Raw genomic sequence first — 16,432 nt, forward strand, 5'->3', positions numbered from 1 at the left:
GCCTATAATTATCAGCAAACGCTGCTATTCACAGTTGGTACACCGGCCACTTACATACCTGCTTAAGTAGTGATTGGTCCTAAATCTTGTTATTAATTTGGGAATCATACTGGTACCTTGGGTATGTGTGATGTATAATAGTAGAGGCGTTTATCCAGCTCGGCCCTGCGGCAGGGTAGCAGGAGCCCAATATACTTTCCTAAATTACCTAGCTCTCTATTATCGTTCTATAAATATATAATAATATATTATGTTAAACCTTTAATGATAATGTTGGTAGCAATTGATTTTAATGAGCCAATAAATGAACAAATCGAAAAAATAACACAATAGATGTTAAATACCTTAATATCATTATTTGTAATCGATGTCTCAATAACGCTAAGCCGAGAGCTTATCCTTTAAGAGTCCCGTACAAATTGGACAATTTTAATTAGACACGAGGAGAAAAGGTCCGTTTTAGGGTCTGAAGGCACCTTTATCTTTTTTAAGGGCTGTTAAAAAGATTAATAGAAGGGACGACTAACTCATTGGATTGTATTTAGTAGCCTCGAGGGCTGAATAAAGCAATGTCTTTATTCGTAACGTTTCTGAAGTTAACAGTTACGCTCGATTAGGTATCGCATCGGGTTTGGTTAATGGATATTGGAAGGAGCATCTGGGTTGATAATTTGTAGGGTCCGCAATAATTAAGTAGGTACAAGCATCAGATACTAATTAAGTTTTGGGAAAATAGTATTATGTCTTCGATACTCTTCGTCCATGATGTGAGCTGCATACCTTCTACATTTTTAAAATGACTATAGGTACCTTAATAACGCACTGGTCTTACGACGAATTCATTCAGTGTCCCGGCTAGTCGTCTTTTGGATTTTACTCGTACGCCATGATCTACGTAATTCTAAGGTCCGGCCAGACAAGTAACTATATAATTATATGTTAGCGCTCGGCTTCCTTTTAAGCGCTATTCGTGGTTGTTTGTAGTAGGAGGGTTGAGGTCTTCCGTGTAGAAAGGAAACTTCGGTGTACAACATTAACACATATATGCCTATGAGGTGATTTTAGACCCACTCACAGACCAACCCCTATAGACAGAGCTTATAGGACGACTCGCGGTCACCACCCGTATGGTGCATAGGTCAAATATAATATCGCACGCGCGCCGCTCCGATCAGTAGCGACCAAGCTTACGACCTGTTAGCAGTGTGCACGTGTCTAAGAAAATAAATCGTAAACTATTGAATTCTTGAGGAAATCATGGGATATTGCAGCGTAATATGGTGTGGCAAGTCATCTTAGACTTCTACTTACAAAACAGATAGAATTATCTTCGACGGGAAAGTCAAATTCATTATTTCGTTGAAAATTGTTTCTTGTCCGCGGGGTTCATTTTATAGTGGTCAATAAGCTCAGGGCGAAGTATGTCCGTCCCTTTTCGTCAACTTGAAAATGCAATGTGCTATCCCTTTCACGTTACGACTAGGGATGCGACGATGATGGTTTCGTCAGTTGCGCGAACTTCGTGCCTTCGTTCGTACCGTATTGTACCATTTTAAGAAATATAAAACAAAACTGTGATTCTCTTTTACTTTTAATTGAATATAATAATGTAATTAATCTGTAGTTTTAATATAATGGTAGTTTATCTTAAATATTAAGTAGGTATACGTATTTTCGTTTTTTGCTAGTAGTATAATCATTATAGAGTTCTAGTATTAAAATAAGAAATCGGTGAGTTTTTTTAGAATCGCGTAGGTGCGCAGTTAGGTCTCATGTCACCAGATGGGCCTCATGATGAACTTCAAAGAAGTGCGAGGGAACTAGGTGTTGGTTTATGATAGGCATATGTTGTGTGGGGTTTTTAGAATCCTCTAGGGGAGCAGTTAGGTCTCATGTCACGAGATGGACCTGATGATGAACTTCAAAGAAGTGCGAGGGAACTCGGTGTTGGTTTGTGATAGGCATATGTTGTGTGGGTTTTTTAGAATCCTCTAGGGGAGCAGTTAGGTCTCATGTCACGAGATGGGCCTGATGATGAACTTCAAAGAAGTACGAGGGAACTCGGTGTTGGTTTGTGATAGGCATATGTTGTGTGGGTTTTTTAGAATCCTCTAGGAGAGAAGTTAGGTCTCATGTCACGAGATGGACCCGATGATGAACTTCAAAGAAGTGCGAGGGAACTCGGTTTTGGTTTGTGATAGACATACGTCATCATCTTCCCCGCGTTGTTTCGGCTTTTGCCACGGCTCATGGGTACCTAGGTTCCGCTTGGCAACTAGTCCCGAGAATTGGCGTAGGCTCTAGTTTTTACGAAAGCTTCTGCTATCTGACCTTCCAACCCAGAGGGTACACTAGACCTTATTGGGATTAGTCCGGTTTCCTCACGATGTTTCCTTTACCGAAAAGCGACTAGTAAATATCTAATGATATTTCGTACATAAGTTCCAAAAAACTCATTGGTACGAGCCGGGTTTCGAACCCGCGACACTACTCAGAATAACAAACCATTTCCATTTTTACTGAGAAAAAAAACAATGTACCCAATTTTTTTGGCCTATTTCATTATGTTTTTAATAGAACACTCTATAATGACCGTAACAAAACGGAAAGTAAATTGTATGAACTTTCGGTGACAATTTTTTCTCGTATTAGGATTGAAAGAGATCGCGATTTTAAGTGGAAATAATATAAAGATCTAAAGTTTAAAATGCAAGATGCGGGAACAACTTTAAACATAAATGCCATTATGTTAAGTAAAATGTTTAGGTTTTACCTACATTTTTACATTGCTAAAATATTATTAGTCAATAATATTCTGAAATAAGTTTACTTTAAGTACCTAAACTAAATGATAACAATTTTACCACAATAAATTACTGTACCACTGTACCACTGTCCGTAATGAACGTGTCCCATCCCTACGCTGACACGTGACATTGCGCCATATCTGAAACGACCAATCGCAACGCCGTGAGTACCCCTCCCGCACCTCACAGTTTGGTGAGTTGCGTCGCGAACAAAATGACCAATATTAGGTTTCTATAGGCGGTATTCTATGGACCCACTGAATAAAATTCTTCCCTACACATTAAAATTAGTAGGAAAGTCAGCCTGATGTAACCTCAAAGAGCTCAGACCAAAAACTAATTATTGGCATATATGTATTTATGGCCTAATATTTATCGTTTATTTATAACTTCATACAACACACTTTTTAATTCATCGGCACTTTAGCTATGTTGATACGCCCCCTGAGACATATGTTAATGTTTTTGTTTGCAACATCACTGCAATACGAAGCCATTTTCTAATAATATGAATGTGTTCATTATTTCCGTCCCCTTGCCGGATCTACGGTCACTGGTTCAGTTTTAATATTTAAGGATTTATGGCCCCGTAAGCGACATTCATTTTGGCTTTTCTGTGCAGTGGCGGACAGTGGTGATAATAAAGTTAAATAAAATACTTATGTAAGTAGTTCTTAAAATGTAAGGTTACATTTTATTTCAATTTTGTTAGGGGAGCGGGGGGGCTTGTTGTAACAGTTTTAGAAAAAAGGCCTGTATTGTCTAAAATATAACTTTATGATTCTGAGTATGAGGGTTTGTAATCTAAGCACTAATTCCGATTACAAAATAATTTTAAATGTTTACGCATCTTTTACACCAAACACTTTTTGAAAAACTGGGAGTTGTTACAACTTACCCCGTAATTTTTTTTCAATACCTGGTCGAAACAGAGCTCGTATGCACATCCACTCGCTTCGATGTCTGGCGGAGCAATGGCGGTGTTTACGTTATTCCTCGAGTTATAAGAAACACATTCAGCAAAAAAAAATTAATTCCCCGTCAGAATTGAGCGTTACTACTTACCCCTGTTACGTTAAGCCCCCGGCTCCCCTACTAGTTAAGTATGTTCTCGGTTTTCATAAAATCATACAAAATCAAACGCAACCTAGGAATACTTGCCCTCTTCAATCACTTACTTGTCATTGAATAGGTACCGAATAACAGTGCTCGCCAATATTTGGGTCCGATGAACCTAAGTGAATACCAAACTTGTAGTTGGTACCTACTTAAATTATGACTATTTATGACACAAAGTAAATGAAATGAAGTATTCATTATTAAGACGTATTTACGAACGTAGAAACATGAAATTATATTTTCAATTTATTTATTTATTAAACAATAATGGCCCATAATGGTTAGTAACAAAAAATAGTTTACCTAGTGTAAATAAACATGACATGTGACATTTATAATATAATATCAATGAAGGTGGTTGCAGATAAACCAATGACTTTCAACTTTAATCAAATAAAAAGCTTTATTAGAGTAGCGACATCTGAAAAGGTTTATGTCGTTTTCATTGTCCTCCAGTGACTATAATGCAGTAGTTACCTGCGACGATCTAGCTATCCCTAAGAGAGCGATACACAGGAAAGTGTATTAAGCGTGGAAAACACGGAGCGGAGTCACGTCCCTCCCTAAAGGTGACGCTTCGGAGCAGTCGTAATCTACTACAGTACTGCACTATCCAAAATAATAACTTCGGTTTCTCTGTTCATTTATTAAATACAATGTAGTATTTTATGCAATCTTTGTCAAAAAAGGCGAGTGGCGTGAGTAACAATTTGAGGCGAAGCCGAAAATTGTTAATAAAGACGCCACGAGTATTTTTTGACTCAGTTAAACAACGTTGCATACAAACATTTTTTTACGACCAAGCACTTACTTTGAAATAAAATTGTAAATTTAACAAATATTTTTAATTCAAGAAGTAGCAAAAATGGAGGGTACGGGCGGGAAAAGAATGAATGAATGAATGAAATAAAAAAAACATGTTTATGGTTCACTTATTTGTCAGATATGACATTTAAAATAAGGTTGGTAACACTGTATTTCATTCAATATTTTTTAAGTGGTCATTACACGAAGTATCGTAAAATCGCCAAAAAGATACTGCGTGTAAGCACAAATTCTTTTTTGGGGAATAGACTAAAGACTTGTCTTGACAACTATAAGGTAGGGTTTTAAAGGTGTGTGCCCGACCCTTTAAATGACAAATAAAAGTACGGGAGTAGAAAAAATATTTAAATAAACGCGCTTGTGACTGAAATGTGTGCCAAAAAATCACCAATAATTCGTTGTAAATAGGTTTTATTTTAACTTTGCATCTCACTTGTATTCATATGTATGTTGGTGCGAGTGAATTGCGCTGAGTCTATAAGAGATTTTATTTATTAGAGTTTTATTAACAAATCGCATTTATAGGACGCCTTTATAAATCACAACGACCGTTAAATTTCGAACACTCGACTTGCACACCTAGTTGTTCAACAACAAACACCAAACTGACGTCTGCATTGTATTGACAGTTTAATTAAATTAGTATGAAATGCTTTTAGCTTAGCAGCTATGCAAGATGATGTCGATGATTGTATAATTATATCACGGGTAATGTTAGAAGGTTAATTAAACTCAAGTTCACCTTGGTATACCTAACTAGTATCACCCAAGCCTTTTGGGTAAAGTCCGAAAATTTAAACAACATTAATCTGTATGAATTCGGCATTTACCCGTACATATCTAAGTCTATTCAACACAGTAGCTGGCTAATGTTAAGTGAGTTCGACTAAGATCGGACATCGGGTAAGATCGTATGATTCAAATTTCTGCCTGTTGCGGGGCTTTTTTTTAATGCTGGCAAGGTGATGCAATGCGCTGTTTTGTCCCACACCCCCCTTCAGGACGCACTTGTCGCTCCGACTAACAAGTCGCAAGATATATACGGTTAAGTGCAAACGTCCAAAAAATTAGAAAAAATTTTGTGTCCGGAATTACCCTCCGCCAGTTTTTCTTGAATAACTGGCAAGTTGAAGCGTTATTTGTTTATTTTACAGATTGCATGTTACTTTTATTACATTTTTGACAAATCTGTATATTTGGAATTTTGATACGATGCCTGTAGGCCGAGATCCGGTCTTACCCGAAGTGGTAAAAGATCGGATGCTAAATCATCCGATCTTAAATTCCCAGGGATGCTCAAACTTTATTCGTGTCACCATTATATCTGATCAAATTAGGTATTAGGTAAATATGATTAATAGAAGATATTAAATCACAATAAAGCTCCCAAATCATCTTGTATTGATCGCTACACTTAACTAAGTAACGCCACATACTTAATTGATCTCATATTCTTAAACAAATATGTTTCCATCATTATAAATAATAAAAACGCAGACTGATTAAAAATGGTCGTATTCATTCCTCCTCTTTCATATTATTTTATCCTTAAATCCTCTTTCATCACCTTTTTTCAACCTAACGCGCTTATGGTGTCAATGAACCCACGTGGTTCATTGACCCTACACGGGTTCATTGACTCCACATCTAAAGTTTGGCAACCATAATTTCTTGAAAATTTAGCGCATGGTGTAAGATCGGACAGAAAAAATGCAAAAAAATAAAAATCGGTTCGGATATGATAGCCCGAATTACTCCTATGCCAATTCTTCTATATATTAATCAGTGGGTAATACCGGTTATTTTGCAATAGTAAACTCTATGATACCGGCAATAGGACCGAACTTATAGGCCCGTCCGTTCTTACACCACCAGGTAAAAAAAGAATGCTGTCAAATTTATTTTGTTTCCCATATTTAAACACTCATTACACGCTCATTATGACGTCTAGAAAGATAGTAAAATTCTATTATATAGAGCATTTCATTATTATCAATTCTGTAATTAAGTCATGTCCATACCCTATCCACAAGCTGAAAAAAAAAATCCAACATCATCTCAACCCACCTAAAAACGTCCGAAACTTACCCTAACTCACTTAGGTGTTACATCATCACTTCTGACATTACCCTCCCAGTGTTGGGCAGACTTAGTTGTATACACTTAAACACATGTCCTTGTCGTTGTGTTCACTTTATTGAATATGTAGGTACTTAGGTTAGTAAAAACTTGTTTCCAAGGGGCACCTTTTATGCGGAAGAGTAATAGAAAATATTTAGCTTTTTCTCAAAATTTGCGATGATTACTGTGCACCACCAACCCACTGTCAACCAGCTTACCCTATTTTTAAAGAACGTAACTAATGTCACTGTCAATGTTCTTGATAAAATGAGTGAAGGATTGAATGTTTTACTCGTAATCGCGACAGTTGCAATACGGCAAATATAGGCGACTCTCTCCTACAATCACAATAGAAATTGCGAATCCGACACTAGCAACGCCAAACTGCACGGCACAGGGTTTCGTACACTAACGGTAGCAAAAACAACACCGAGCTTTAGAGACGACAAATTCAACTTTGACAATACTGCAATAATAATTTTGAACCGAATGCACATTTGGAGCGCGGGTGCATGAAACGTAGAGGACGTACTTCACTTCACTTGTCTTCACTTGTTGATTCACTTGTCTTTCACAAGAAAACTTTGGTAGAAAGGATAGTTGCCTTTGACAACAGAATACTCGTAACCCTGACCCGCTCCGACATCAAAACAAATACCCATCCTGTACAGAAGGGGACAAGCGTTGTCAGACTGAACTGAACGGCATACCTACTTACTTTACTTGACGGGTTCATAAGTAGTGACATTTTTCTTTTGTTTCGCAGTGTGTACAGTACAATGATATCTAACAGGAAGATATAAAATAACCGTTCAAGCGCGAGTCCGACTCACGCTTGACTGCACATTTCTAATAGGGTTTCCTGTCGTCTACGAGTATAGGTAAAGAACTGATTGTGTAGGTATTTTTTCCAAATTTTAGTCCAAGTAGTTTCGGAGATAAAGGAGGGGAATGCTCAGACAGACAGATAGACAGACAGACACACGAATGATCCAATAAGGGGTCTGTTTTTTTTTCCTTTTGAGGTAAGGAAGCCTAAAAACATCTCGTACGCTTGAAAGTATACTTATCATTCCATAAATGTTTATTTCTTCTGAATTTACCATCTTGTGCTAATACTTTCTGTCTAGCGTAAAATATTTCAAACGGACTTTTCAAAGCGTTTCCCTGCATTTCAACGTCGATTGGAAAATATGCTTTCACCGTATATTTTAATTTTCTTAGAGTGGGGAGCTCGTACGAACCCAGCCTTTAGCACATTTCCTTTCAATCCATCACAAGCGTGGCGTATCATACGTTTCCTTTAAATTTCAGGGAAATATTTATTTCAGGCACAAGTCCTTGTGGAATTATGCCGCAATACTGCAGCAGTGCCGCTGGAGCAATCTGAATATGAATGTGAGCTTAAATGAAAAGCCTAAATTACTAATTGGTAGTATAGTAAATACTTATTTGAATCAATTATAAGTAGGTAGGTAGTTTACAAATCTTATTAGTAGGTTAACTAACATACAGTTACTATATTAAGCTTATCAGATATCACTATGTACCTACCCATAAAAATCATAGTTAATATATTGTATAAACGTCATGTGATAGGTATGTGTTGAGTGTTTAAATAGTGCAATATTTTATTAACATTGGACGTAAAAGAGAAACAGGTCAGTTGCATATTCAATTCAATTTGTACATAAGGCAATATTATTCTAACAAACGCAATACAGTTAAGGGTTTAGTGTGTAGGTAATAGTATTTTATGCAACCGTTGTTTAAGAGGGGTCAAAAAAGGCGAGTGGCGTGAGTAACTCGCCTCAAATTGTTAATAAAGACGCCACGAGTATTTTTTGACTCAGTTAAACAACGTTGCATACAATACTTTTTCTACGACCAAACACTTACTTTGAAATAAAATTGTAAATTTAACAAATATTTTTCATGTCATCTAGTGGACTTCTACCTACGGTATCTATGTTTTTAGTGATTCTTGTGCTAGGTATTACTGATATTTCTTCCGGCGTAGACACTAAGTTTTTGTCTTCATCCACACACTGTTTTTTAACATAAAAGTTAAGTTTTCATTCGACAGGCACAATAGTATTCATATTCAAGATTAACAATATTCAAGAAGTAGCAAAGAATGGAGGCTACGAGCGGGAAAAGAATGAATGAAATTAAAAAAAAAACATGTCTACGGTTCACTTATTTGTCAGATATGACATTCACACCCATAAGCGAGAGCGAGATAGATATATTTCTTTCTCGCTCTCACTTATGGGTGCGACGAACCAAGGTCGCGTTGCGGTGCGACAGTGTGTTATGACTATAAGGTTGGCAACAATGTATTTTTTAAGTGGCCATTACACGAAGTATTGTAAAAGAGCCAAAAAGATACTGCGTGTATGCACAAATGCTTTTTTAGGGAATAGACTAAAGACTTGTCTTGACAACTTTAAGATAGGGTTTTAAAGATGTGTGCACGACCCTTTAAATGACAAATAAAAGTACGGGAGTAGAAAAATATTTTATTGCCTACATACATAATTTACAGTTAGTCACATGTCACATCTTAAGTAATTAAACAAAATCAATACATAAAATACTGTTACGCCAAATTCTTAAATGATTTGGGAGCCTTACTTAACGCAAAACCTATCAAACTTTATGGGTGTTACTGAAATGAATTTGCATAACATGAATTTTCAAAGGTACGACTAAAATCGATCTCTACTTATCAAGTCGGCCATTTAATGCATTATGAACAAGATAGGTAATTAAAAGGACATTCTTTAACATTGCTAATGGGGCAGACAATTTTTATTTATTTATTAACATTGTAGGCAGTCGAAGGTAAAATCCAAATAAACAATAGAAATGTCGTATGTGTATTTCGTTTCTGAAAGTATTATGTTGAGGAAAATAAATAAATATCATATATGTAACTATACTTCATGTCATAAATAAAAAGTATTTGTTTAAAAATGAACTTTGGTACTTGCCATATAGGGCTGCGCATGCGGTAAAGTGTTAAGTAGATACCTAAGTTTAAGTTACATATCAACTACCTAGCTTGCATAAACATAAAGGAGCCTCGTCTGCCAACAAACCACTCTGTGGTTTGGCAGAAGAATATATGTAATTAGTTGTAAGCAAGATTTCTGAATAAACGTTTTATTTTATTTTTATTTTTTTTATCTTTGAAAATTTCAGCATTATATTTGCAGAGATTAAGGTTGTACGATGTCCAAACGTAAGTCGAGTAACGGTGAAAGTTTTTATACAAGAGTATCAAATAAAAACAAACAATTTGTACCAAAAAAAGGGCGAAAAATTATAGTGTAATATGCATTAAACGCACTTTTAAACTTTTTTGACTCTGTCCATGATTTGTAATTCAGCAAAAAAAAATGAATGCCTAATTTGAAGTGAATAAAGCTTGAACACGCCAAAACGTGGGCACACATTTTCGCTTATAATTTTTGTAAAGGTTGGTTATATTTTATTTCTTTACTTAAATTAAAATCGCTATAGTATGAGGAACATGTGATACCACAATAGTTGTCAATTCTATAATTCGTTTTCATGATAACGAGCTTTAAATAATGACGGAGCGAAATCACTGCACCAATAGCCTTGGAAAATTCGATTAGGCTAAAATTTTAATATATCAAGAATCGATTCGTTTTTGTATTTTTGAAATATCGCGGAGACGTTTATGAATGGAAAGACAACCAGAAAGCAGAAAAACACGAGATTGTAATGAGAAAAAAAAAATAAACTAGGAACATACAGCATTCTTACATAAAGACCGAAACCTATATTTTCTTATGTTGCAAAAAAGGTACAAATATCTCAAATTTATGCACAAAAAGTGAAATCAAGTTAGATTAAGAGCTAGCAAGAGTTTATCTGCTCCCAAAATAGTGGTGCTAAATGAAATTTGTATGCAAAATGTAGGATATAAAAACGTTTGATCATTTTTAACGTATTTGAGCGCGTTAAGTGTTAGACGATGGTTCTATAGAAATACAAACTTCAAGCAATAACATAAAATAAAAAGTTTGACTTGTATGAGTTGCTAATATATTCCCAAAGATTGCAAGATAAAAATAATGCTAAGTATCCCCATTATTTTTTGGTTGAGCAAGCTACTTGTGATTGCATCAAGCGACGCCGTTAATTGATTCGCATAAGGGACATTGACTATAGAAATGTATGCAAGAAACATTTGCTAAACTGACCTAAACTTATTTTAAAGAAGCCACAGCTCACAGTTACTATTTTGGTAGCATTCATAGTGTTTTCATTACACTATAACAGTCACGAAGGGGTATTAACATGATAGACATGCCGACAATGCCAAAAGGGTACTTTTAGCGGATGGTAATAAATGACGGCGGATGGCAATGGACTGGGTACATATCAATGAATATTTGAAAAAGACACCTGTTAAAGTTATATTATCAACTTATCCGCAAATAACTCTGGCTTGGACTACTTAAACATACGGTAATCATGTCATGCAAAGTGCCGGTGTCCTGGTCATCACAAAGTCTGTGACATGTCAAATCCTGAGGCTGAAATGAAAGTCTAGTATATTAGCATGATAAACTACAATATTTTCAATTATATTCAATATATATTTCGCTCCCATTAGACCTTTATTTTCTATTTATTTGTAATTTTATGTGCCCACGTTTTGGCGTGTTCAAGCTTTAAAGACGAACACGGGCTAAATTGACAATTTGTGTACAAATGGCCACACTGTGATTGTGAAAGACAAAATGGTGTATTTTTTTAATCAGAATGTAAAAAAATAATTCTTCGCCCCTTATTTTTATAAAAATGATGCTAAACTCGACCTGATAGCTACAGGTAGATATAATTAAGCCTAGTGTAAACTGGACCGCCGGAGCCAACTTTTCGCTCTTCCTTTTTGGGGGGTAACGCCAAGCGTTAATTTTGTGGCTTACATATTTAACAGCTTTTGGTTCAAGTAACAATCGGGCCATCGGCATCGACGAAGACAAAAGGGTATAGGTACTCAAAACACTTATTTCCCCTACAATTATTTAGAATTACTGTTATGACCAGAGAGCGAAACTTTGGTGCCGATGACAGACGTATGACGTCAAGCTAAATACAGAGTGTTGTTATTAGAGATGCTACGAATATTCGTCAACTATTCGGTATTCGGCCTATTCGGCCACTTTGCCGAATATTCGGTATTCGGCCGAATGGTGCCTACTATTCGGCCGAATACCGAATATCTGTTGCACTTAAGTAAGTGCAAAAGTAAGTTTTAAGTAAAAAGAAAAATTGTACAATAAAAATAACCAAAACCTATGTAGGTATATTTAGAATGTGTTCTTGGAAAGTTGTTAAATACGAAGACCTTTTTTGAGCATTTGTTGATTAAAAAAGCGGCCAAGTGCGAGTCGGACTCGCCCATGAAGGGTTCCGTATTTAGGCGATTTATGACGTATATAAAAAAAACTACTTACTAGATCTCGTTCAAACCAATTTTCGGTGGAAGTTTACATGGTAATGTACATCATATATTTTTTTTAGTTTTATCATTCTCTTATTTTAGAAGTTACAGGGGGGACACACACATTTTACCACTTTGGAAGTGTCTCTCGCGCAAACTATTCAGTTTAGAAAAAAATTATATTAGAAACCTCAATATCATTTTTGAAGACCTATCCCCCATAGATACCCCACACGTATGGGTTTGATGAAAAAAAAAATTTTGAGTTTCAGTCGAAGTATGGGGAACCCCAAAAATTTATTGTTTTTTTTTTCTATTTTTGTGTGAAAATCTTAATGCGGTTCACAGAATACATCTACTTACCAAGTTTCAACAGTATATTTCTTATAGTTTCTGAGAAAAGCGGCTGTGACATACGGACGGACGGACAGACGGACAGACGGACAGACAGACAGACAGACATGACGAATCTATAAGGGTTCCGTTTTATGCCATTTGGCTACGGAACCCTAAAAACATTTTATTTTGATCATGAGTCTGTTTTGTTTGACTCTATTCATTAATGCTGTTCAACAAAAATATATCTTAGCTAACCCTCTCTCGGCCGAATATTCGGTATTCGGCCAAAACCACTTGTAGTGTATACTAGATATAGTTATGTACGTAGTTCATAGGATATATATAAGGACCATTTACTCATGTATTAGTGCAGTAATAAATCATCATTCTAGCTGAACACTTGTTTGTACTCAGCTCCGAATCCTCACCTTACATGGCGATCCTGCCATATACGGTGTCGCGCATGCGGTCAGTCACCGAGTGATATTGAGAGCTCAATTAGTTACAATGTAAACATAGCTCAAGTGGACGATTAATAGAACAATTAAATAATGTAATGCTGTTTCTCACGATTAAATGGTTACGCTGTTGCTGATTCAAAGTTTCATCATGGGGGCTACAAAATCAAAAGAAGAGGTTATCATCGCACAAACTGCGGCCGGAGGTGACAATAAGGCTTCTGCGGGCACCGACGAACTTCGATTCCACGCAAGCACCACTAATATTATCCTGGGTATAATGCTTATCTTATTCGTCATTGGAGGAGGCTACGCCCTGTACAGAAGGTGTAAGAAAACCCACAAGAAATGGATGCGCCAGGAGGTCGCTCTAGCTGAACTGCAGCGTGCTGCTCGTATTGAGGTGTTACAATGTTGTTTTAAAAAACATCTTATATGCGACTTAACGTCATAATGACGTCACAAGCACCAGAGTTTCGCTCTGGTTATGACTTTTTGAAATTTTCTTACGCCCGTTGTAAAAGTTAGAGGGGACACATTACTTTCGACTTTGGAAGAGATTATTTTAAGTATTTTTTTCAGAAATCTTCATATAACTTTTAAAAACGTATTTTTTTAATCAACAATTTAATATTTTATTGAAAAAGTTTTGCAGAAAAAGAAACTAATCGCTATATTGTCTCTCTACGAGTATCACAATCGCATGAGTGAAACAGAAGCACCTTTTAGACCAGCCTTTGTATGAGCAAAGCTTTGGTCATAATATCTGTTCGAAAAATAAAGTCCGATTTAAAAGTAAAAGTCCTTGTAACATGACTTAACCGCATTTGCGGGAAAACAATCCGTTTTCAAAAACTGCGGCACTAAAATTCTTCAAAATGGGGTGGTTTAAATAATAATGGACCTTAAATCAATGCATTACTTGCAATCTGAGTTTCGAACGCACGCCCATTCCATGTCATGGCGGTAACGACCGGCTTACCCGATAATAAAGACAGACCGCAAGTTTAGACAGCTGTAGATACGATCCTGGGGTCTGAGACTTTGTTTTTAGGGTTCCGTAGCCAAATGGCAAAAAACGGAACCCTTATAGATTCGTCATGTCTGTCTGTCTGTCTGTCCGTCCGTATGTCACAGCCACTTATTTCCGAAACTATAAGAACTATACTGTTGAAACTTGGTAAGTAGATGTATTCTGTGAACCGCATTAAGATTTTCACTCAAAAATAGAAAAAAAAACAATAAATTTTAGGGGTTCCCCATACTTAGAGCTGAAATTAAAAAAAAAATTTTCATCAAACCCATACGTGTGGGGTATCTATGATAGGTCTTCAAAAATGATAATGAGGTTTCTAATATCATTTTTTTCTAAACTGAATAGTTTGCGCGAGAGACACTTCCAAAGTGGTAAAATGTGTCCCCCCCCCTGTAACTTCTAAAATAAGAGAATGATAAAACTAAAAAAAATATATGATGTACATTACCATGCAAACTTCCACCGAAAATTGGTTTGAACGAGATCTAGTAAGTAGTTTTTTTTTAATACGTCATAAATTCCCTAAATACGGAACCCTTCATGGGCGAGTCCGACTCGCACTTGGCCGCTTTTTTCTATACCATGTCGACACTTAGGCCAGTTCTGAGAATAGCAATGACGTCATTATAATTAAATTGGTCTTACCCGTACACGAAAAACTACACAAAACTTAAATTAATTAAGAGGAGACTAAAGAAAGTCCGGGCTGCCCCCAATGCAAAGCTGCCCATCACGCTCGCTGCGTTGCCGCGTTGGATTGCGATGCCAGCCTCTGCATCAGGAAAAACCCGGAGGCCCCTTTCAAACAGGCGACGACTTCGCTCGGAAGGTCTTACCCTCAGCGCACCAGCAACCCGAAGTTTCAACAGCGAGGGGGACGAATAACCCGCTCAGCGCCGATTATTTTTTTTTTTTTTTATTTAAGAAACAAACAGTCGTTTACTATTTATCTTTTTTAAGGGACGCCGCATGCTCAGCAGCCGCTCCTGCCGACCGCATTGCGAAATAAGTAATTAATTAATTTACATTATTGTCTGGCATGTTTGGAGAAAGGCACTATATATTGCCTTCGGCAGAAATAGCAATTCGTGGAAGCATCTTATTTGCCGGACTCTACTTCGCATCGTTGAATCTCATCCGCAAATTGCCATTCCCCGGCCTCTGAATGTGTGTTTATATTTTTTGCTGTTTTCGTAGAATATGACATATTGCATTTCGGTTAAATTTAATTTTTCTGTCTCAGTTATCCTATTTGGCACTGATGTCCTCTAGATTATTATAGTATCTGTAGAATACATTTTATAAGCTTGTACAAGACAAATGATTCAACATAAATAATTGCCCATTAATAATTACTACATAGTTGCTTTATTGTCAATCAGGATCAAACTTTTTAACTTTTTTTTATCCAATAATGTAATTTGACTTCTGAAAAGTTGAAATTTCGTTCAACTTTTCTCGTTAAAAGTTGGTGAGTGAATAATATAATAGACTTTCAATGATGACACGTCGAATTAGACGTTAGGTAGGTATTTAATTGTGAAAAAGGACAGTCATGTTCGGATACAATATGTTGGGTGCCAATAGCCCGAAAAACTTGTCAATACATTCCAGACGGGTGAGACGGGTACGAGTTAGAATTAGATCAAAGATTATATTGTGTCCCTTTTATTTGGTAGATGATTTTTTTGAACTTAATAATTATACCTATATTTCTGGATGCAGTAGCTGGTAATAGAAGAAATAAAATGCCAAAAGGCATTTTTACGATTTTTTTTTATTTATACGTTATCAGACACGAAATAGATTGCTTGGTAAGTTGAAGGTAAATTAAATATCCAGTTTTAATAAAAATAATTATTGTCCTAGGTACGACGCCCTACCTAAGGCTTCCTACGAATCATTACGAGTATTGTTTACTTTCCAAAATGTTTGAATAATATAATGTGATCTTCCTCTCGGCTAAAGTAAGGAGTTACTTTAATTTTAAACGTTGCTAATCTTTTGCTATACATAATTATACTTAGGTACATTAGTTTACAATGAGTAGACAATAGCGAGCTATCTATTAAGTATTCACTGGTTATATCGCCGCTGTTATCGTGTCCATACATCCATTCATAATTTATTTTATTTACTTGGTGACCATATATTTTGCCTTGTATAAAGCGGATTACTACAAAATATCAAAAAACTAATCATTTTCTTAGCATAAAAATAACCTATTCAACGTTTCGAT

General features: G+C 36.1%; 1 long non-coding RNA gene across 2 annotated transcripts in view; it reads left to right on the top strand.

Annotated features, from left to right (window-relative positions):
- The window catches only part of LOC134662535 (uncharacterized), a 228,939-nt gene that overhangs the window by 11,500 nt on the left and 201,007 nt on the right, over positions 1-16,432 (top strand). The window contains exon 1 of one of the 2 annotated variants that reach the window (XR_010098078.1): positions 14,216-14,484. The exons of the other annotated variant lie outside the window; for it this stretch is intronic. This is a non-coding gene — a long non-coding RNA (uncharacterized LOC134662535). Of the gene's footprint in view, positions 1-14,215; positions 14,485-16,432 lie in introns of those variants that run through there. 2 annotated transcript variants of the gene reach the window in all.

The sequence above is a fragment of the Cydia amplana genome, chromosome 3 (assembly GCF_948474715.1).
Source record: "Cydia amplana chromosome 3, ilCydAmpl1.1, whole genome shotgun sequence".
Taxonomy (NCBI): Eukaryota; Metazoa; Arthropoda; class Insecta; order Lepidoptera; family Tortricidae; genus Cydia; species Cydia amplana.